The sequence below is a fragment of the Ursus arctos genome, unplaced genomic scaffold (genome assembly GCF_023065955.2).
Source record: "Ursus arctos isolate Adak ecotype North America unplaced genomic scaffold, UrsArc2.0 scaffold_26, whole genome shotgun sequence".
NCBI lineage: Eukaryota > Metazoa > Chordata > Mammalia > Carnivora > Ursidae > Ursus > Ursus arctos.
The window spans coordinates 26,909,641-26,934,205 of record NW_026622941.1 but is presented as its reverse complement, the minus strand read 5'-3'; the positions used below and the strand labels follow the sequence as shown (position 1 = coordinate 26,934,205).

The following is a 24,565-nucleotide window of genomic DNA, read 5'->3' as shown; positions in this document are numbered from 1 at the left end:
AATGCTAGCCCAGTCTTTTCCCTTTGATTATTTAAAATCTGTACCCTTCCATGGTTGCAGTCAAATCATGGATTCCATTCCACAAATCTTGATTTTACATTATCAATAATCATTCCTTTGCCAATATTAACAGTTTGGAATTTAATATTCCCTCCTTGCCCTCTTCTATGTATGTTGCTGCACAGGAGAAATATTTTAATTACTGCATATATCTCACATTGCAGCTCATTTATGTGGCTCTAAGAAAGAATTTGTCTTGATATCCAGTGGTGCTTACCTGACTATGAATTTTAAGACTGATAAGTCTGTGGGAGAAAGAGGTTTTAAAGTTATGTTGGAAGATATAGTTCAGAGGCATTCACAAAAAAGTAATATGGGGACCCAACTGCCTATCAATGGTAAGTATTTTTAAATATTTATTAAACCAGGTTCCGTATATGTCGAAGTAGAACCTGTGGGGCACTGGTTTAGGGTCCCTGGTGGTCACCCTGCTTTACTACTCAAAGCAGGACAACTTCATTTCAAGCCATTCCTTAAGGCACAAGACCTTGGTAGTTTATTTTTTTAATATTTTTTTTTTAAATTTGTATTTATCTGAAAGGGAGAGAGCAAGAGAGAGCGAGATTGAGCTCGGGAAGAGGCAGAGGGAGAGGGAGAGACAGACTCCTCGCTGAGCAGGGAGCCCGATGCAGGGCCCAATCCCAGGACTCTGAGATCGTGACCTGAGCCAAAGGAAGATGCTTAACCAATTGAGCCACCTAGGTGCCCCATTTGGTAATTTGAATGGACCATTTGAGGTAATAGTTAATTGGGGTGTGTGCATGTGTCTCTGCGTGTGTTGTTTTACTTAAGAAATAATAATAAACATACAAGACAGTTGCTATTTTTAAAAAATCCGGTGGGGACAGAGTCTGAAACAAAGGTAGAGTTCAGCGTGTTTCCATGTCTCTGTTACCATCTCTCTTTTATTAAATAACAACTCCCAAATCCCCAAAAAGATACCCCCCAAAAAGAATATTTTAGCTGAACATATACTAACTTCTTTGCATAAGATAGAAACACATGTAATTTATCCAATCTACTTTTAAGCCAGAATTTCATTAGTTGTGTTTAAGTTTAAAAAACCCAAATGAATCTGTTATTAGGAGATTCTCTTGATTGGTGCATGATTCTAGGAAGAATTCTAATAACATCCAATACAAAGTTATTTTTGATGTCACTTTGTCTTTTGTAAGATGAGGCGAAGGAATAAGTTCTAGAAGAGTCCTTGATTTGAGCCATAGGCTAATGAACCACATCATCTTACAGGTATGATTTTTAATTGTGTAAGGAGTGCTCAACTACCAACCCTTCTTTTGTCTCCATTGCTCCTTTTTTAAGAAGATATATTTATTTATTAGAGAGGGCACACAAGCAGGGGGAGGGACAGAGAGAGAGAGGGAGAGAGAGAGAGAATGCTGGAACAGACTCCCACTGAGCATGGAGCCCAATGCAGGGCTCGATCCCATGATCCTGAGATCATGACCTGAGGTGAAATCAGGAGTCGGACACTTAACTGACTGAGCCACCCAGGTGCCCCTGTGTCCATTGCTGTTATCTTTCCATCTCTGTATCTCTAAACTGACCCTTCATTTGCATGGTAAAAATATTTAGGCTGCTTCATTTCTTCTTTTAAGCACTTCTATTTTTTTTAGAAGTTGATTAAAAATAAGTTAAATATTAATAAAATATTGTTATACATCTGTACAAACAGCCCACAGGTCTAAGAGTTACCATATACATGGATTAAAATGCATTAAAAACATGCGGTAAGGTAGTAAACCTTAACGCACAAAACATGTCGAATAAATACCTTTGTGGGTTTTTTTATTTCTATGATCTAGGATAGTTTTAATTTTGAAGAGTTTGTGTATTTTTTTTTGACATATATATCCAAAAGGAGGAAGGAATCCATGTTTTATATATATCTGAAGAGAAAGTAGAAATGAATTTTGATACAAGTATTGAATAAACAAACAAATCCACCCTGCTAGAAACTTCATTTTAAATAGATTTCTGGTATAAAAAAATCTCAAGCAAAGCATGTAAAAAAATAAGCATATCTTATAATTTCCAAATTATAGGCTATGAGGAAGCTTTTTTATTTTCTTCATATTTCAGGATATACTTGAAGAAGTCTCTTGTTTTTAATTCCCTGGTGGAGTTCTTTTTATATCTGAGATTGAAGTAAACACATTACTAGAAATTTTCCTTATCTCTTTCCTTTCTATATAAATTGTATTTGGATTACATGTAGCATGAAGTCTTTTGATATGTCCAGACGTGTTATACTGGGATCACACAAGTATTGCCAAAGAAAGAACAATGTCCAGTAATTTTATGATTAAATGCAATATTTTTAACAATCAGTTTCTGTTCTGATTTGTCTAATGAGGTGTATATTAATCCTTCAGGTAACTTTATTGATTTTTGTTCATTTTAAAAGCAGTGGAAGAAGAGCGAAATCTCCTCTCTGGCTAAGAATCCTGGTTTTGAGCCTACAAAAGAAATAAACCCCTCCATTCTGAGATTTTAATAGACTTTGATAAGTATTTCTAATGTTTTGTTGTTACTTTACTCAGAGATAATCGTAGGAAGCAATACTGGGAAAGAGCCAACCCAAGGCACCTGTGGGATTCCAGTTGTTGACCCATTTCTAATGCAAGGGTTTGAGAGAAACACACACGAGCGGCCAGCTGAGCGTGGGGAGCCCCGGATAGTGGGTGGGATAGTGGGTGGCCGTGCGGCCCCGGCACGCTCGTGGCCCTGGCTGGTCAGCCTGCAGCACCACGGACAACATTTCTGTGGCGGCGCTCTGATTGCGAAGCAGTGGGTCCTGACCCCGGCGCCCTGTAACTTTAGGTGTGTGCCCGTGCGGGGCGGGGCGGGGCGGGGAGGGGGTGGAGGCGTGTGCTGGGGCTGGTTGTACGCCTGTTTTCCCCGCAGCACAAGAAACATAAAGCTCCCACGATACATCCCAACCTGGCAAATGAATGAATGTGCTCGGACCGCACGACCTGTGCTTCTCCAACACATTTACTACGGAGAGCTTTTAATTTTAAAACGTGCTTCCTGCTTCTCCGTGTAGTTTACTTAATAAGTAATAACAGTCCCCTCTTTCCTCATCTATAAAATGGAGGTAATATCTTAACATGTTTGCATCAGTGTCTTAACCCCTTACCTAGAGCACAGGAGTTGCTCAGAGGTGAATTCCTTTCCTTCTTGCTCTGCTCTACTGATCATTCTACCCACTCTCAAAGTAAGTATCCACTTTGAAAGAATTTTAAAGAATGTCCTTTAAAAGAAACATTTTAAAAAATTGTATCTGAATCTTGGTCTCAATGTGATATGGAGGTATTTGAAAACTCCTTCCTCAGAAAAGTCTTAGGTTGGTGTTTTTAATTCTGGCCTCCCAGAAGTAGTGATGGCCCATAGGTAAATGAGGAGATACCGTGTTTCAGTGCCTCTAAAATAGGGTTTAAAATGAAAGTATCTGCTCTGATAACTTGGTGGGCAGGAACCTTCAATGAATCAAAAACTCCCCTTCTCTGCCATCCCCCAACAGAGAAATCACAAGAAATTCTCCTTAGTAAGGCAGTTTTCAGACTTTCATGTGCTTAAAATGACCTGGGAGTTTGCTATGAAATCTTAGAATCTTATTTCTGAATTTTGACTTAATGAGTTATGTCTGGGATTCTGCATTTTTAATGCCCTGCCAGATTTAATGCATGTAGTTCCTAGACATTTCTTTGAGAAACATTGTATTAGGGAGTAGAGTAACTGTAACTTTCAGAATAGGTTTCAGCGGCCGTTATATAAATATGTCATATAATGTGTAATATTATGATTGTAATAATACATAGAATCATTACCCTGAGGCATCATGAATCTTCTTAAGAAATACTAAATCATTTTTTGTTTGATGTTATGAAGGCAAGAAAGTAGATACTTTAATTTTTCTCAAGGATCAAATTAATAAACCCCCCCTTTCTAAGGATTCAAGACAACAAAGATTTTAATGTAGATGGGAAATGGTAGAGAATGTATTTTTAGTAATTTTGAAAAAGTATGCCCTCACTTAAGTGGTGTCTATCTCCCCCATTCCTTTTTCTCATGACTAGTACTGTCACAGATGGCCTTGTAATAGGAAGAAGTTTCCTCTCAAACACACAGAATAGTGATTTGATACCAGCGAAAGCTGTATACACTCACCCTGGCTTCGCACAGTTCCCTTCTACTGATGATCTCTCCTTGCTGCAGCTGGAGAAACCTGTCCAAATAGGTCAGTGTGGATAACTCTGCTCCATATTTTGAACCTTTGCCATGTGGTTTCCATCTTGCTTAGAAGTGCTGTATGAAATTTTGAAAGTCACGATTTCAAAGAAGATTTCAAAGAGAATATTTCAAAGAAATAGGTTTTTAACCTTGTCCTATTTATTCTGAGACTCACTCTTCGGTGAAGTTTACCCAAATACTTAAAACAGCAGTTTGAACCATCAGATGTTCAATTGTCTGTACCTTTATGGCTTAGTAAAATCTTGTTCTTTCTTAATGTTTATTTAAACAGAAGCTGATGTGAACACATAGTGAGGAATTGTTCATCTTGGCTCTGTCACACGGTAGCCACATGATCTTGGGCCGGTTATGTAACTTCTCTGAGTCTCAGCTTGATCATTTGTAGAAAGGTAATAACAGTAACCCTCCTACTTACCTGCGCTTTCAATGAGAAAGTAAACTGGGGGGCAGTGGAACTAAGTGAGGCCTGTGGACAGTGCCGACTTTCACACTTGTGCCTTTCCATGGATTCCTAGGGCTCTGGGACAGTGTTCCTGCTTTCTTACAACTCTCTCCTGTGTTTCTACCTTCCTCAGCTGTTCCCCTGACAATAGCCTCACTTCCCTTTTTAATGTCTTTTCAGTGGACCCATCCTGCGAACTCCAGTCCTGGTTCAGCCCACCTTTTGCTTTCTGTGCTTTTGTTAAGTGAGTCAGTGAGAGCGTCTAGAACAGTGCTGCTTAACCTTGGCTATGCCTTGTAATCGCCTGGGTTGCTTAAAAAACAAAACTGTAGACCAGGATGCGATTTGGACCAATTAATCACAGTCTCAGAAGTGGAGACTTGGCATCAGTATTTTTTCCCCTTATTTTGCTTATTAAATTATTTTAAACTTTTTTATGTTGAGATCATCATAGATTCCCATGCACTTGTAGGAAATACAGACACACCAATGGAAACATCTTGCAGGGTATTGACATTGATACAGTTGAGATACAGGACACTTCTAACACCACAAGCGATACTGTTGCCCTTTTATAACAATACTCATTTCCTCCTCCCCACCAGACCTCTGACAACCAGGAATCCGTTCTCTGTTTCTCTAATTTTGTCATTTCAAGAATGCTATATAAATGAATCACACAGTCTTGTAAATAGTGGGGATTAACTCTTTTCACTCAGCATAATGCCTTGGAGATTTATTCATATTGTTCCATGTATCAGTAGTTCACTCCTTTTCACTGCTGAGTAGGATTCCATGATATGGATGTTTAACCATTCATAAAAGTTTAACCATTCATCTGTTGAAGAACATCTGGGTTGTTTCCAGCTTTTGGATATTCCAGATAAAGCTCCCCCGAGCATTTGTGTATAGGTTTTTTTTTTTTTTTTAAGGTTTTATTCATTCATGAGAGACAGAGCAGCAGAGACAGAGGGAGAAGCAGGCTCCCCACTGAGCAGGGAGCCTGATGTGGGGCTCAATCCCAGAACCCTGGGATCATGACTTGAACCAGAGGCAGACGCTTAACCAGCTGAGCCACCCAGGCACCCTGTATATACGTTTCGTGTAAATAAGACTGAACAGGAGTTTTCATTTCTGTGGGATAAATGCCCAAGAATGTAACTGCCGGGTCATAGGGTAGGTGCACTTCAGTTTTATATGAAACTGACAAACTGTTTTTCTGGAGTCATAGTACCATTCTATATCTCATCAGAGAAGTAGGAATGATCTGGTTTCTCTGCATCTTCATGAACATTCACTCTTGACACCTTTTTTTAAGGCATTCTGATAGGTATATGGTGATATCTTATTGTAATTTTACTTTGTATCTCCTTAATGGCTAATAATACTGAACATCTATCCATGTGCCTATTTGCCATTTTTAAAACCCCTTTTAGTGAAATGTCTCTTCATAGCTTTTGCCAATTTTCTAATTGGATTGTTTTTCATATTGTGGAGTTGAAGAATTCTTTAGATAGATACTAGATTCTTTATATAGATACATCTAGATACTACTGCTTTGTCAGCTACATGGTTAGCAAATATATTTGGGGTCTTTCACAAAGCAAAGATTTTAATTTTGATGAAGCCCAATTTCTCCATTTTCCTTTTTATGGATTTTGCTTCAGGTGTCAAGTCTAAGAACTCTTTGCCTAGCCTTAGATGCTGAAAATTTTTTCCTATTTCTCTAAAATTTTTTTATTTTACATTTAGTTTCATGATCCATTTTTAATTTTTGTATAAGGTTTAAGGTTTTGGTCCAGGTTCTTTTTCCTCCCCCAGGATGTCCAGTTGTGCCAGCAACATCTGTTGAAAAAGCTGTCTTTCCTCCGTTGAGTTGCTTTTGTGCCTTTGTGAAAAACCAGCTGAGTGTACTTGTATGGGTCTATTTCTGGGATCGCTATTCTGTTGATCTATCTTTCCCCCTTCTCCACTACCACACTGTCTTGATTACTGTAGCTATGTAATAGGGTTTATATTAAAAAGTGATTCCTCTTAACTTACTCTTTTTCAAGATTGTTTCAGCAGTTCTCAGCCCTGTACCTTTTCATGTAATTTTTAAAATAATATGTCTACATATCACTTCCTGTGATTTTGTTACGAATTACATTAAACCTATAGATCGCTTAAGGGAGAACAGACATCTTTACTATGTTGAGTCTTTCAATTCATGAACACAATGTATTTCTGTACTTGTTTCGGTCTTGTTTGATTTCTTTCACCAGAATATTGCCATTTTTAGTGCACAGATCCTGTGTATGTTTTGCTAAGTATATACATACCTAAGCATTGCATTTTCTTCACAGTGATTATAAACAGTATTGTTTTTGATTTAAAATTCTACATGAAATGTGATTGACTTCTGTATGTTGATCTTGTATCCCAGATTTTGCTGAATCTAGACCAGTATTTTATAAACTACCCCTGGAAATTTCAATGTGCAGCCAAAGTTGAGAACCACTGTTCTAGAAAAAGACCATTGGTGAGGTTTGGGTGCCTGTAAAAACTTGTGGTTTCCAACTTCAGTACCATTCCCCAATCCTTGTGTGCATGTTTCTTCTTTCCAATATCCACAGTAGTCATAACAAATAACCCCTTTATTCAGCCCTTCTGAATTTACCCTTTATCCTGCCTCCCCTCGCTTTTTTCTGGCCTCCAAGGATCTTGCTTTCCACTCAGAACCACCTGATGTCAACACCAATGTGAAACTTTGTTCCTCTTCCCCCAAATATTTAGTTAGCTTACCTAATCTGTACTTATTCATTTCTCTTCAGTGGTCAGAGTGAGAAATATCCCTTTTCCCATTAGAAACAATACAGTTTCTACCTATGATTTACATCCTCACCATCTCACCATGGCCATCGTGTGAACATTTGGCCTATTTCTTTCCTTTCTTTTTATACTACTCTATGCGTACTTAAGTAATTGTAATATAGCTATTATGAGTTTTATCCTGATTTTTCACTTATCAGCATTGCTTCGTATTATTAAAATTTATTTTAAAATGTAATTTTAATGGCTACATAATAGCCTTTCCATAATTCTTATAAATAGGTTTTTTTTTTTTAATTTAAATAATGCTGGATTGACTTTCCTTATGTATATGTTTTTCCATGTCTAGGATTGCCTTAAAATAAATTTCCCAGAAGTAGAATCATTAGATTTAGGGCATAACTATTTTCAAGATTCCTGACAGACTTCTAGATTATAAACACAGCTGGGTAGAGTGCAAGGCGATACATCCTTTTTTTTTTTTTTTTTTTTTTTTTTGGTCCAAAATGAGGCAATTTGGCAATATCTATTAATTTTTAAAGTGTATGCCTCCTGCTCCAGCAATTCTGTTTTCCACAAATACTGGCACTAAAGCATGGATTGATGATCTAGGATGCTTGATGCAGCTTTTAAGGGGAAGCCAAATTAAATAGTCTAACTGTTTGCCAGGGGGATTTAACAAATTGTAGTACATTCATTATCTAAATACTGTGTGCTATTAAAAAAAAATGATCCGGGAGGTCCATATGCAAGGATAGAAATGTTGGACCGTAATCTAGTAAATGAAAAAGACCAGAATAAGAAAAGTGGCTGATTTAAAAAAATGTTGGCAGAGGGAAAATATTTTAGCTCAAGGAAATTTGGCAGGAAATGATATGATATAGCAACGATTATCTGTGAAAGTAGCATAACAAGATTTGGAATCAGTAGAGAGGAGAGTAGGAAAATAATAAACAAGTTACAGAGTTTTATGTGATTTTATTAAGACACAGCAGTAAAAAATAAAGAACAAATCATTGAAATAAATGGTCTAGGACAGCAGATATGCTGAAACATTTAAGTGTGTAAAAGTCTGGATAAAACTGAAGTCAAACAGCACAGGAAAGCAAACACAGGAGCACTGCATTCAGTGTGTGTGTGTGTGTGTGTGTGTGTGTGTGTGTAGTGTATATACACAGATACACACATAAACCTGCAATATTTATATATATATACACAGATTTTGGTGATAAGAAAAAATGTGAATGTTTAAATATATATCAGTATATTTTATAATACATCTGCAAAGATATAAAAACCCTAGCTGTAAAAATATTTGAAATGTTTACATTGCTACAAATGTGGTTTTTCTCCATTCGTCGTGTAACACTGTTGAAGAGAAAAGATGATTATATTCTTCTGCACTGTCATCTCAGATTCAACAAGGTGATGTCCCGAAGGCACGTGGACAAAAAGGCAGATGCGTCTTAAAAATGGTTAGTGGGTGGGAAACCACCTCTATGCAGGCCATGTGTTTCCATTGTCCTAGGAAGATACGGTAATTCCCGGAACAAAGTGCTTGCATGTGAACTGACATGATCCCTTCTGAGTAATGAATAGATGGTATCTTCTGTATTTATTAAATTCCCAGGGTTAAAACGGGTACTGTCAGGTCAAAAGAGTTATTTTTAGAGCCATAATGGGAGAGAAACAGCATAGATAATATCAATCATATGGCTAAATGATATGTGCCTTTTTCTCATTCTAGGAGAGTTTGTATCTCTAATATGTTTGCCAGGGAAAGACGATGAAATAAACTTACTTTCCAAATGTATGACTGCTGGATGGGGAATAACTGAGCCATATCGTGAGTACATTCCCTGCCTTTTCCCAGATTCGAATCCAAACAAATACTTGTGAAGTCTGAGTGTACTCTTTGCTCATTTTCAGTTTCTCTGCATTTTTAGTAGGAGTGAAAGTAGAAAAAGGCTTTTTCATAATGGATCTAAAGGTGACTCCTTGGGTTTTAGGACATCATATTCAATAATACTAGTTCATTGATACGAATTCACGGATACTTGTAAAAACTTGTGTTGCAGAATATCTAGTGATTTTTTTACCTAATAAATATTTGTATGTGATTTTTACCTAATAAATATTTATATGTAACTACTCCCCAGTTGCACAGTGAACACACACACTTGCTTTCACAACAGTATAGGTGCCGCTACGGTGAAAACCTCTTCTTAAAGTTATGAGCCTATTTCCAAAGATGGGAGGCTTTTTTCTGAAATGATAGGCTGGTATAATTGGTTAAGTTTATCTGAAAATAATCTACATAAAGGTCAAACCCATGAGTCTGGTCTCACTTCCACCATATTGTACAACTGAATTAACAAGTCACACACATCCAATAAAAGAAGGTAAGCCAGAATGCAATTTCAGTTGTCACCTCCAGTGTCAACACTTAAACATGAAGTCAAGTCAAAAGAATAAGAGCACCGTGCAACCGATGGAATCTAGACTTAACACGTGAAACATGAAATGCATTGTTTGCTTCAACAGCAACTGATTTGGGTGCACACCTCCTTCTATATTGTGGTGTCCTTTTTCTACCTTCTTAGGACTGTACTAAAGACAAAAGAACCCACGGAGAGTGTCATTTGTTGTTCCTGTTGTATAAGCCATCATGGAGCAAGACCAGCTTCTTACAAACCGCCTAACAACGTCATTACAGTGCTGAGAGGAGAGAATGCGCGGGGTAACCCTCGGAATCTGTCTGTATATAGGGCTATTTTTGTTGTATCCTTTATAAGCATTTGCCTAGGTTCTATGTTTTATTCCTTTTCTACTAGAAGGCGAATTTTCTAAAACGGTGCAGGAGGCAGCGGTATTACTGATCAGCAGTACATCTTGTCGAAGCTACTGGGGGCTGGATATTAAAAACACCAACATATGTGGAAGGGCTGCGGGCTCATCCTCGTGCATAGTAATTCAAGGACGCACTGATGAGTGTGGTGTTCTTCTCACTGTGTCTCATGAATGGGTGTTTGCTGACCATAAAGAGGTACAAAATATACGGTACTTTTAAATTGAAAAGTGAGAAGAATAAGTACATTGCTAAGCTGATGTACTGTCATTGCAAATTTGGTCCTTGAAGGGAACACAGTTCTCAAAAGGAATTGATTGTTCATTTGCTTGGTTGACTATGTGAAATTGATGATATTCAGCTGTTTTTAGCCTATAAAAATAATTTATTATGGCTCAACTTCACAGCTGAATTAGGCAGCTCAAAGAACCTACTTCTAGTAGCATTGGAAATATAAAGATATATTCATGTAACTCAAAGCTATCATTTAGTCATTGGTATTTCATAGATGCTTGAAACTTTCTGCAAGTCACAGTCTATTGTCAGCGTTAAAGGACTGTGTTAAATGTACCTTTTAGCCACTCTCTGAAAATATAGATTTAGATCTGATTCAGAGACTCGTAACATCTGCCAATGGCCTAGTTCCCCTCCGCTGCTGTGAGCAGAAATCAGAGATGAGGGAATGAGGCACTGTCTAATCACCTCTACAGTGGAGCTTAGCATTGACCAAGCAACCAGCAGAACTTTCCTTTTTGCGGGTTGCAGGGAGATTCTGGAGGACCGCTGCAGTGCGCCCACAACGGACAGTACCAACTCATCGGTATTGTGAGCTGGGGCAGCAGGAACTGCCAGCCCACCGCACCCACGGTCTTTGCCAGAATTTCTGTCTACAGGGACTGGATCGCATCTGTCACTGGAGGAGAAGCGTGATCACTGAGACAGTAGCCTGGTGGGATTGTGTCCATAAATGGGAAAGGAAATCCCCAACAGTATACCCAAGAAATAAGTCTCTTCTTAGCGCCTAAGACTCCGTGTCATTCCTCCAACCCTTGTCATTGAGGAGCTTGGATTTGGTGTGCACATATGTCTAGTATTAAATACTGAACACAGAAAGCTAATGTTGATTCTTCTGGAAATGTATATTCGGAAATGTCATTAAATTCATATTTAGTGTACCATGTACATGTCATTATTTGAATACCATCGTATATACTGTTACTCTTTTTTCTAGTTTGGTAAACATTAGAAGACATGAAGTATAATGTTATTCAGTCCATATAATTTTTTTTAAAAGATTTTATTTGACAGAGAGCACAAGCAGGCAGAGCAGCAAGCAGAGGGAGGGGGAGAGGGAGTGGGAGAAGCAGGCTCCCTGCTGAGCAAGGAGCCCGATGCGGGGCTCAATCCCAGGACCCTGGGATCATGACCTGAGCCAGAGGCAGACGCTCAACCAACTGAGCCACCCAGGCGCCCCCAGTCCATTATAATTCTTAATTTCATTCACATGGAATAGTGCCCTGAGCACGGTTAGATAGGAGAGATCCCTCTATGTTTCAGAGTTTCAGTGAACAATGGACATTTAAGAAATTATTTATCAAGCCTATCACTTGATTTTTAAATTTTTAGGTAAATTTTAAGATATCTCAATTGTTTACAAACCAGTTAATGCATCTGAACCTCAGCTAACCAATACCCTCATCTTTCTAAGCTGTAGCCAAGAAGGGGGGAGGAACTAAGGAATGCCCCCCCAAGCCAGAAGATGAAATGCCAGAGTCCACCGCAGAAACACAAAATGAGTGAGGGCCTGTGGCAACTATTTTTTTTCTTATTTTATACATTTCTACCAAAATTTATCATTTGCTTTCCAAGATTATAGCATTCAGAGAGAGAGAGAATATAGTTTAAGTAAGTGTCTATGTAACCTAATGAGAGAGCACTTCATAAGGAAGTAGGCAAAGTAAATATATATTCTCTTTCTCTCTCTGATTCTTCTTTCCATTTCTGTCATTCCTTTGTCCTCACCCCACGCACCCCTTTTCAATCTCTGCTCTCTTTTGCCAGTGCTTCAAAGAAAAAGTATTATAAATGTCCTAGTATTTAGTGAAAACTTCTTCCATGAGTATTGGTCTCAACTGCCTGCATTGATTTTAAATTATGCTTTTGGACAGGGACTGAGTAAAATGGAAGAGACGATTTGCAATAGGGATTCTCTAATTCTTATGTTAATCAGTTTTGTACTATTTTTACTTTGTCTCTTGTTGAATTTTTCTCATCTCTTTTTTAATCAGGTGACATGAAGGGGATTAAAAGTGGGGGGTATTAAAGTGTCAGGCCTGTCTAAAGCCTTTTTGCTTCAGGGTATGATGTGCTGGTGGTTTATGTTGGTGCAACCACAATCGCCCTTGTGACCTTGTAGGACAGTCCCCTGGTGGTGATACTGCAGGGCCTGGTCAGGAAAGGGGGCAGGGTTAGTGGGCCATGGGCCACTTAGAGAAGGGGCCCGATTTTCCTACAAGAATCAGCAACTATTTTACACTCGGTTTTCAGCTTCAGTTGGCAGTAATTTTTAAATCCTTCTGTATTTAATCTTTTCTCTGTGGAATAGGACCGTTAGACTGTTTTACTTGCCCTGCCTCTACAATTCAATCGACGAGGAGCATTCACTTTCTTACGCTGATCTTTTCAAGAGCTCTCCTGCTTGCATTCATTGCAAGGTCAAGCTGTATGTGGACCAGACTGCAATCCATTGTGTAAACGGGTCTATTAGGTAAGGGTCATAGAGGCAAATCTGAAGGAATTAGAGACCCCATCACCTAATTCTTCATGTATGTATTAAAAAATATCCCTTTTGAGCACCTACTATGTGGCAAATGGCCCCAGAAACAAGTTTCCCTCATCTTTAGAATCTCATTGTAGTGGAGAAAATGACATATATAGATAATTACTAGCTGTGGGAGCTGGCAGCCTAGGAGAGACCAACCAACACTTTCCGCAGGAATGGGTGAAGGTTTTGCAGAAGATGAGCTCAAGTATTAGTTGATTTTTGTTTTGTTTTGAAGTTCTATACACCAATCTCTTATGTTAAAGAAATCTGTATCAAACTATTTTCCTAACAGCAATCCCACATACTCTGAATTTCTCCTGTCATTTAGATTATTAGAAAATGTGTTTGTTCATTCTTAAGCCATAAATTGCATTACTTAATTTCCTCCAACCCCACCCCACCTTGTTTCTTTCATATGATTTTCAATAATATAGTTTCAGCATTTCATGCATGTTGTCAATTCAAGAAAGGATCAACAACTTAAGCCTAACAAGTATCTAATTCTCTCCAAAGATTAACAGCGTTGGCACCTATCCTGATTTCATTTTGGTCTCAACTGTATTGTCAGATTATCACTTTCATTTTTCTATTCCCCACAGATATAAAATAAGAAATTAAATTTATTTTGCTTATAAAATAAATTATCAAATTGTCAAATAATGACAACACAAACAACTGCTGGAACAAAAACATCTAAAAAAAAAAAAACCTCTTAAAAAGAGGCAGAATAAAGTGGGAGAACTGTAACAGGCAATGAAGCTATAATAATTAAGGCATTGATTATGGTATTTCTGCAGAGATGAACTGACCAATAGAAGAGAATACAAAAGAAGAAATGCCATTTTGCATTCTCTAAGTTGGCAAACAATTGCAACAGTGTGACAATATAAACATAATGAGAATGTGGAGTGGGGGGAGCTCTTCTCACTACTGGTGGGGCTGGGGTATAATCTGCTGCTCCAGCTTTGGAAAACTCAGACAATATCAGTAAAATTGAAGATGCCAGTGTTCTCTGAGTCTGCAATTCTACCTCTAGGTATATGTCCTAGGGCACTGTCTTCAACTACAGCTGCCATTAAATGTAAAATCTGGAGCGTGGGGAATGATTTTTTTTTTGAATAATTTTTTTAAAGCTCCTGGCATGATTCTAATGTACAGTCAGGTTTGAGAGCAGTGTCTTAGAGGAAAAGAGGCAACCATGACCACTGAACATGTGCAAGAATGTTTATAGTAACGTTAATATCAGCACAAGCTGGAATTCCACATGCTCCCCATAGAAGCGTGGATAATCAAAATGGAGTATACTCACAAAGCAGTAAAAAATAGAAAACAGTCCATAGGCTCTTTACGTGAATCTTAAAAGCAATGCTGAGCTTAAAAAGCAATTTCAGGGGCACCTGGGTGGCTCAGTCGTTAAGCATCTGCCTTTGGCTCAGGGCGTGATCCCGGCGTTATGGGATCGAGCCCCGTATCAGGCTCCTCTGCTATGAGCCTGCTTCTTCCTCTCCCACTCCCCCTGCTTGTGTTCCCTCTCTCGCTGGCTGTCTCTCTCTCTGTCAAATAAATAAATAAATAAAATCTTTAAAAAAAACAATTTCAGAAGATTAGGTACCATTGTAAAGCTCAGAAACAAGCAAACTTCAACATTATTTTGCTTAGGCTTACATCATATATGGTTAAAAAATGCAAGGGATGTAGCCTAGCATTTGGAGTCGTGGGGAGGCAGTGGAATACGGTGGAGGCACCACACACAAGTCATTTCAATGCTATTAATAATTTTCTAGTTAAGTTGGGTGATGCCTTCACAGATATTATCTTGCTTCATAGCTTACATATGCTTCTGTGTACATGAAATACTACACCATATAAACATAAAGGCCTTTTTAAAATTTTATTGCTTTATTGTATATCCTTCCAGTGTTTTTATGCAAATAAATGCAGACATGATGCATATTCTTATTTCCCCCCTTACACAAAAGTAGCATGTAAATTGTTCTAAACCTTGATTTTTTTACACTTGATCATATATGCTGGACATCTTTCCATATCACTACTTTTTTTGAAAAAATATTTTTGTTGTATAATTAGTTTCAGGTGTACAATATAATGATTCAACAGTTCTATATTCTGTGTACTCTGAAGCTGTTTTATCTCTGCCCGACCCCTCTCACCCCCAACTTAGAGGCCTTTATAATTACGCTAGCTCCTCAGAATAGAACCTGTCCTTCTGCCCGGGTAATTAGAATGTTCCACACATATCTAGAGCATTAAATCCTATGTTTTGGTGGTTCCCTTTGCCTAGAAAGCACAAATTGTCCTTGTGACTTGTGTTTGCTGTTGCTGATGTCACATTAACAATCAGCCTATTTGTTAATTTTTGCTTAGTTAACACTGGCAGTTACAGTTTCTACCATCCATGCTTTTCTAGGAAAAAGGGCTTCAAATGTGGATGAATATCTTCTAAATGCCAGACATTACCTGATATTTCCAGTTAGTTCCTTTAATCATTAAAGCTAATCCTTCTGAAAACATTTTGAATGTAACATTAATAACCCCTGGGCATAGGGATTAAAAGTGTTGGTTCTGAAGCCAGATTTCTTAGGTTCAAATCCCAGCTGCATCATTAATTAGCGTTATGACTTCAGGCAAATTAGCCTTTGTTGTACTTCCAATTCCTCATCTATAAAGTGGAGGTAAGAAAAGCAACCTATTCATACAGATATCCTATATTTAAAGGAGTTCAAAAATTTAAAGCATTTAAAAGACTGGTTGGCTCCTACTAAACTTTCAATTCATGTTGTTAGTATCTTGTGCATTTTCCTAAAATAAAGCTTTCAAAGAGGATTCCCCACCCCCTGAATCCTTTAAAAATATATTTTTAATAAAACTTGCTGTTCAAGAATGTAAGTACCCGTATATCTTTCCAAATACTCATTCCTTTATGTCTTCACTTCTTTTTCAATAATTCCCTTCCTAATTCCCAAAAGGATTTAATTGCAGAATGACAGTCCTATCAGGCTACCTTAATATCTTTCTATGTGCCAACTACTTTACATATATTAAATTCTAAGCACACTTGTTCAGAAAGGCACAATCTTTCCCATTTTACCGATGAAGAGATTGCAGCAAGAGAGGTTAAGTGTCTTGTTTCATATTAAGCAGCTGATTTCAGAGCAGAATTAGCACCTAGGTTTTTCTGATTACAGACCTTAATCACCATACCACACTGACAAGTGTTTTCAGAAGATAATACTAGTGCAAGTGTGCAGTTTGGATTAAGGAAATGAGACCGGAAGTGGGAAATATTGGAACTGGGCCAGCTTCATGCACACACTTGAACATGTGAATGAAAGAAAATGAACCAAAATAAAAATAAGGTTAACATGTAATAAGGGAGGTTCTGTGTTCCGAGAGGTCAAAATAGTATAAATTTCTTTGACTCCATTAGGAATTACTTGTCAGCTGCTGGTTAAAAAGCCTTGACTACAGTAGCTTGAAAGCATTAGGATTTTATTGTCTCACCTAAATGAAGTCAGGCAGCCAGTAGGCAGTTTTGAGACCTGAGGCTTTTTCTGGCTTCCTCCTCCACCATCTTCAGTGTATGGGTTAAATCCTTAAGTCACAAAATTGCTGTTGGGCTCAGATTATCACAGCCACATTCCAAGCAGGGAAAAGAGGGAAGGTAAGGAGAAAAGAGACCAAATGGCTTTCATAAAAGCCCTACGCAGTGACTTTTACTTGCATATCTGGCCACCCCACATGCCAAGCTTGGGAATGTAATTCTTCATTTGGGTTTATTGTTCAGGACTCTGTGACTAAAGGAGAGAAGAGTATTTAGGCAACCAGAAGTCTCTCCCATTCCCTAATGATTATACGTTGCTTTTAATTTTTGTCACTTTTTAAAGAAATAAATGCAGGAGAAATAGTGCTAGCTAAAAAACAACACTGTGGTTGTATAAAGCAAAAAGTATAATTCTTTATTTCACTACTGTCCTTGTCGTATTTCCTCTAGTTAATGTTTAGGAAGTCCAGAACATAGCCTATAACAATAGGAGTTAAGAATGAGGAAACAGAGAAAACAGAGGAGAGAAATTAAGAAAACAAATCAAGAAAACTTCCTAGAACCAAAGGGCATGAGTTGCCAGGCTGAAAGGAGCCCCTGGGTGCTCAGCACACCAATGGAGACGCGGATCTGCATCAGGACATGGCTGGGAAATGTAGGAGTATTAGGAACAAGAAAATGATGTAAGATTTCAGAGAAAAACAGGGCTCATACAATGGGTCAGAGATCGGAGTGGCTTTAGACTTCTCATCAGGAATATTTAAAGCAAATTTTGCCATGTGGGCCTTTCCACTGGACTTCTTAGGTATGCTGTAACAGAACAGCGGCATTTCCCCCAAAGGATGACCCAAGAGAGCAAAGAGGAAGCCACGCTATCCATTATGGCCTTTGCTAGCACATTTTAAACTTTACCACTTTTCAGTTTTTCGATTTTCAGTTTTTCCCTGACAAATCTCATAGTTTCACTGAATCAAGCCTATTTGTTCTGTGTATGGATCAAAAAAAAAAAAAAATGGGAATATACTAATCTCCCAGCTTCATATTTTTTTTACCTTTGCCTCCAAATCAAAGACTCTAATGGATTCCCATGTGTTCCTTCCACATGGACTTCGCTTATGGTAGACGTGATGTTAATGGCTTCTCCTAACTCAGCTTCAGCGATCACCATCGCTACTACTATGGGAATGCCAACGGGGATCAATGTGTTATGGAACATCACCCTTGTAGGATGGAAGTGGTATCAAAGCAGCAGCCCCAATCTGTGTAGACTCAGATCTTTAATGGGTTCCCCCAACCTAACTACCTTCCATTAGAGGAAAATCAACTTCTGACCAAGTTTACTCCTTCAAAACCTAATTCAGGAGAAAGTGTGTGTAAGGGCAAGGGGAATGCTGATGTCCCACGGCTTCTTTCCTTCTAAGACCCAGACAGAGAGGAAGGGGCTTTACTACTTTGGCTCAACTTCTCTTTACTTAGAAAAACAAGCTTAACTGGGGCACCTGGGTGGCTCAATCAGTTAAGCATCTACCTTCAACTCAGGTCATGATCCCAGGGTCCTGGGATCAAGCCCGGCGTCAGGGTTCCTGCTCTGTGGGGAGTCTGCTTCTCCCTCTGCCTCTGCCTCTCTTCCTGGTTTGTGCTCTCTTTCTCAAATAAACAAAAAAATCTTTTAAAAATAAAAAAAGAAAAACAAGTTTAATAAAAGTATTTTATTAAGTATTTTGAACAGTAATAGTAAGGTATATATTCATAATTTTTAGTCAAAGCATCTGAATCCTGACCATATATTATTTATATATTTAGTTGTTTATGTATTTTTTACACGACATAAAAATCACCTGTAGGGACATATCTCATATATGGGATGGAAATTATTTCATCTTTTTAGCTCAACATCAATGTTAGATTACCATATCAGAAAAAGGAAAAATATCTTCTGCTCTACTCAGTTGAAAGTTGACTTTTTCTCTCCTAGCATCCTGTTTTTTTTTTTCTTTCTTTTTTTTTTTTTTTTTTTTTTGGTAATTGTGACAGTTTGCCATGTGCATAAAAATTATACAAACATAAAGACACACACACACAAATGTGCTTGTTCTTAGATATTATCTTCCAAGGTTCATCTGGGTTTACGAATTTATAAATATTAACATTAATAGATGAAAATAAGGTAGTGACTGTTATACAGGTTATCAGCCATTTGGTCTGGGAGGCTACATTTGTGTCTTTAGAGGTCAGCACAGTGTTTTAAAGAAGTTTGACTTTCAAAGCTTTTGGATGAGACCCATATGCTATCTAGCTAAAGGCATGTGGGCTTGATAGGTGATAAAGCTTGCAGACATTTCTATTTGTGGCATGTATTGAAATCAAAATTTGACTACAGTATGTGAGTTAAATATGCTGCCTCTTTTTAATTTAATATAGTGAATTAAAGTATTTCTAATGCTATGTTCTAGGCACTTAAAGAATTTCATCTACTGTTAACATGAAATTAGTAATGTTTAAAAATCTTAAGAAATAAAAAAGAGCTACAATTTATTTATTTTTTTTTAAAGATTTATTTATTTATTCGACAGAGATAGAGACAGCCAGCGAGAGGGGGAACACAAGCAGGGGGAGAGGGAGAGGAAGAAGCAGGCTCATAGTGGAGGAGCCTGATGTGGGGCTCGATCCCATAACGCCGGGATCACGCCCTGAGCCCAAGGCAGACGCTTAACCACTGTGCCACCCAGGCACCCCAGAGCTACAATTTATTTTAAAATATTGACAGTTCATGAAAATAGCTAATCAAATAGATGAGACAATATATGTACGATGCAAAGATAAGAAATATTAGTGCAAGAATATTTGGAAATGAAAAGTACAACACCAGATTCGAATGTTGTAATCAATGTAGAGAATGATAGTGTATAAAATACATATTTCAGCTAGATATTTTTATGTTGAAACTTATGGGAGACTATAATAAAACATGTTGAATACACATAATACATTACTATAAAAATAGTTTACTAATAACTATTAAGATAATACTGTGTTATAACTATTAAGATAAATGACCAGCCACAGTCACATATTTGTTTGGGGTTTTATTATTTGGTACCTGTGTACCCCAATGTAGTACAAATTCCATGAGGGCCAGGCTGTCTGCTTTGTCACTAGGTTATATTCTGTACTTAACACTCCACTTGTCACATAGAAGGTACTCTGTGAATGTCTGTTCCATGAATGGCCAGGTCACAGGTTCAATTGAGTGATCTGTGGTCCCTGTGATCCATTATTAGTCACACTGAAATACTGCACACTGCTTTATAGATCTTGATGGTAACTCTACTGAAACAGAGATATTAAATGGCAAATAGTGCCACTATACACAGACTTACAGTATTTATCCATTAGCTGAAGTACAAAATCGAAACTTGGCACGTGAAAAGTGATTTCAGATTTTTAAGTCCAACTTGGCGGATGAAAAAATTATATAAGAGTGTAAAGCATGGGACGCCTGGGTGGCTCAGTTAAGCAATCAACTCGATGTCAGCTCAGGTCATGATTCTCAGGATTGTGAGATCAAGCCCTATGATGGGCTCTGTGCTGGGTAAGGAGCCTGCTTGGTATTCTCTCCCTCTGCCGCTCCTCCCCACTCAGGTGCAAGCTGTCTCTCTTAAACAAACAAAACAAAAACAAAAACGAAAAGAGTGTAAAGCACAATGTTTAAAAATGTAAATACAAAATTTGAGTATAACATTGATAATGACCTATTATCGAAGCAAGTAAAAATAAAGACCTGGTGTATAGCATGAAACAGAATAGCCTTATAAAAGGAATTGTCTGGTCATGAGAGTTAGTAGCTGTGAGAAGGAGGAGACACAGAGGAATCTAATCTGATTGAATCTGAGGTTAGTGGTGCCTTTGACTTTCCGAGGCACAGAAGAGAAGAAGTAGATTTGGGGATAAATAATAAGATCCACTTGGGAATATATTGAATTTGATGCTTGTGGGGCACTCATATAGCTATATATACCTATCTAAAAATATATATATTTATCTTAGTTTTGCTGCTAAGTTGCTAAAACTTAAACTATAAAGAAAAAAAACCATGAAAATACCTTTTGAGCATCTGTACAAAATACAGGTTGTTTAGTACCAGCTTAAATTCCAATTTAAAACCTGTCTCCTGGTTCTCTTCTGCAGGTAATATATAATGGAATGGATTTTTTTTCCTTTGGAAGCAAATCGTTTTCCAGCTATAAACCTGTCACCAATAACATAGGATTAAGTATTCACCCCTCTTTAAATCTAAGCTGAGGTTCAATCTTCAGGTGAAATTAATTTTGTCTTCATTTGGTAGCTTGGGAAATGGTGAGTTGTTTTTAAATAAGCAGGATCAAATTAGTCAGTTTTGCTGTACTGAGAAATCCAACTCTTATGGGAGAGTTATTACCCTGAAAGTAGATTACTCTGGAGACCAGCGATCAGGTGTGACTAAGCGAACAACAGCCAGCTTCCATCCAAGCAAGAGCCCGAATAATCTTAGACCTATAAAGAAGGAAGGGCTGCTGGTACTTTTGTGGCTAAGGTAAAGAAGCACTTTAGATACTTATTAACTCACTTAGTCCTCATAACAATCATATGAGATATTATCATGCCATTTTGCAGGTGAGGAAGTGGGATGAAGTAATGGGCCCAAGGTCACATGCTAGTAAATGGTTGAACTGGAATTTTAACCCAGGAAATTCTAGCCCCAGTGTCTACCCTCTTACCTACCACAATAAACTGTTTAAATATGTGAAGGAGGACTAACGCTGACATGAAAAGTCTGGAAATGAAATTGTATCAGTGGAAACACTTTATATGCTTTTATTTTTTGGGATAGTTTCCATTTAGTGAAATTTTGTATTTCACTAAATGTTAATTAACTAAATAAAACGGTGTGACTTGCACCTTCCAAGGGCAGTTTAGTAACGTGGTCAAGATATCTCTGCTTCTCCCAGCTTTCTGACTATGGGTAAATCATTTAATTGCTACTTGACTCAATTTCCATATTTATTGGTAAATAATGGTTTACCAGTAATCTTTATACACTTGTAAGGATTAAATAAGGCAAGTAAAACTTTAAAACAGCGCTTACCAGAAAAAAAAAAAAAGAAAAGCTGTGCTTGTATAAAGTTATTATTATGCCTTTGTAAGACTTTTTGGTCAATCACAAAATTAAAATCTCAACGTTTGATTGGAAAATCTGATTACAGCTGGGCTTACTCTCGAACTCTTTCCAAATTTCCCTTTATTACCTCTTATACTACAAAGTGTTAGGAAAGGATGAAGTATTAATTTTCTTAACCAATATTTGAGTGCATAGGAAGTATTGGCGATATAAAGGTGAGGAAGACAGATGTGCTTTCTTAGAGAAACATTGAACAAATAATTAAAAGGATTACCTATGTCTGGAAAAGGACGTTTAAACGTTCTTGACGGGAGAAAATAAGGCAAAAACAGAAGGCACAAAACGTGGTGCGGACTGGGGAGGTGATACGCATTAGGGTTGCAAATGATAAATCCTGCTCCCAAGTCTCTCATTAGCAATGAAGTAAGGTGTGAGGTGTTGAGATTCGTTCTGTGGTAACTACCACTCGGAAGGCAACCCACTGCTTCCCGGAGCTGATTGCTTACTGGCCACGTGGTTACACCTAAACTATGTTTCAACCTATGTTCTGTGTAGCCACACCCCTTTCATTTTAACCACACCTCTTGATTCACAAAGCACTTCGTAAGCAAAGGGAATATCGCGAGAAATCTACATTGTCTCCCATCTGACGTTTTCAGCGGTGGTTGTCGCTTTTGTTCTCGCGATATTTTCGGGTAAACGGGAGCCCGGGCGACCCGGGCTTCTGTGAAACATGGCGGTCGGCTGATACCGTAACACAAGGTAAAATACTGAAACCCCGCTGGGTGCTGTCCTCCCGATTCTTCCGAGGCTGTTCAGGCCGTGAATGTGGTTAAGGGGGCTGAGAATCTGTCATGGGGTTGGCTCCGTTTTCATCACTCTCCGCTGGAGAGAGGGCCGGACTGGGGAGCCGCTCCACCTCCCCCGGGGGCGTTGCTGGCAGGACCCTGGGCAGCGCTGCGCCTGGGAGCTCCCCTCTCCCCATTCCGGTGTCTCTGCCTATGCTGCAACTTGAAGGAGTTTTAGTGCTTCTCCTGTAGATGCTGACCCTGACCCATTGCTTCTCGCGGTGTCCGGTGCCCCGGTGGCTCCTCTGGTCCTCAGGGAGAAGCGTCCCGTGTTGTGAAGACCAGCCGGATCCTGTCCCCGTCCTCCCGGGTGTCTGGCTCCCCACCCCCATTCAGGCAAATACCAAATTCTTGGCAGCAGGTTGCTCTCTTTAAGAAAGACGGAGGTCTTGGCCTCGCCTCGAAAGAGTTTCGCACGCCGCTTGGGGAAATGAGAAAGGGGCAGGGCTGGCGAGATGCTATAGGAGAGAGGTCTGAGTGTCACTACTTTCCTTAAGCCCTCGAGAGTTAAGAAACCTTCGGAAGGTAACTCGTCAATTCGTGATAGAAAATAGCCTTGGGTATAGGTAGTCTATAGAGTTGATCGGTCATTGTTTGAGAAAACATGTTTAAGTAACTTTTATATTTAGGATTCAGTGCCCTCAAGACTTAACGCAAAGTTACATAATATCTGTTAAAATGTTGCAAGACTGGCTTTCAGAAGCAATTGAAGATACATTTAAAAACAGGATTTGTTCATTTGTTTGAAATTGTATTTGAGTAATTGCCTAGCCTGATACTTTAAACTCTGGTATATAGCCTTTAAAAGAAACGAGTCAGGCTTGTTCACTGAAGAATTCAGGAGTATGCTTTGTTTTGTTTATAGGTATCTTGTTTATAGATATCTTTAAATTGATACAGTTATTCCAGTTCTCCTAGAGGAAAAACATGAAAAAAAAAAATTTCATGGTTTTGGGGGAAAGGGGAAGAGAGGAGTTTTGTTTTGTTTTTTTGAATATAAACTTTAGTATGCAACTGAGTTGAAATGGCTTGAGGGTACAGATCATAAAAATATATCAAGCTTGAAAGATCTCTCAAAGGAAATCAGACCTAGTCTGGAACATCAAAAAAAAAAAAAAAAGAATTAGAAAAAATATATCAATTTATTTTTTTTAGGGATTAATGGCTTAATTGGAAGAAATAGTGAAACTTATTTTAATGGAAGTTATGTTTAGGCATTCTGCCAGCTAACCTATTCAACAGTTTTTCGGTATTCTGATTCTGCCTTTTAATGTCATGATGGGCAAATTAACCTCTGTGTCTTAGTTTCCTTATCTGCAAAATCGGGAATAATAACATCTAACTCATAAGGTTGTTGGTGAGAATTACATGAGTTAACAAATGCATTTAGAACAATGCCCGTCAGACAGTTAACATTCATTCAATATTAGCTTTTGTTATTTAAAAATTTTTGTTTCCAAACTTTTGTAGTTACTCATGAGATATTGCCTTGGTGCTTAGTCAAAATACAGACTGAAGAAGATGCTTTTTTTTTTTTTTTAAAGATTTTATTTATTTATTTGACAGAGATAGAGACAGCCAGCGAGAGAGGGAACATAAGTAGGGGGAGTGGGAGAGGAAGAAGCAGGCTCATAGCAGAGGAGCCTGATGTGGGGCTCGATCCCATAACGCCGAGATCACGCCCTGAGCCGAAGGCAGACGCTTAACCGCTGTGCCAACTAGGCGCCCCTGAAGAAG

At 38.3% G+C, this 24,565-nt stretch overlaps 2 protein-coding genes across 2 annotated transcripts in view; both read left to right on the top strand.

The window, feature by feature from the left end:
- OVCH1 (ovochymase 1) overlaps window positions 1-11,549 on the top strand; it is a 73,741-nt gene extending 62,192 nt beyond the window's left edge. The window contains 5 exon segments of the mRNA XM_057318821.1: window positions 225-398; window positions 602-4,321; window positions 4,607-4,724; window positions 9,336-9,434; window positions 10,192-11,549. The gene's annotated coding sequence lies outside the window, so the exon portion shown is untranslated.
- Window positions 11,550-22,634: 11,085 nt separating this feature from the next.
- Window positions 22,635-24,565, top strand: part of ERGIC2 (ERGIC and golgi 2) — a 35,728-nt gene continuing 33,797 nt past the window's right edge. Inside the window, exon 1 of the mRNA XM_026502177.4 lies at window positions 22,635-22,742. The gene's annotated coding sequence lies outside the window, so the exon portion shown is untranslated. The remainder of the gene's footprint in view (window positions 22,743-24,565) is intronic.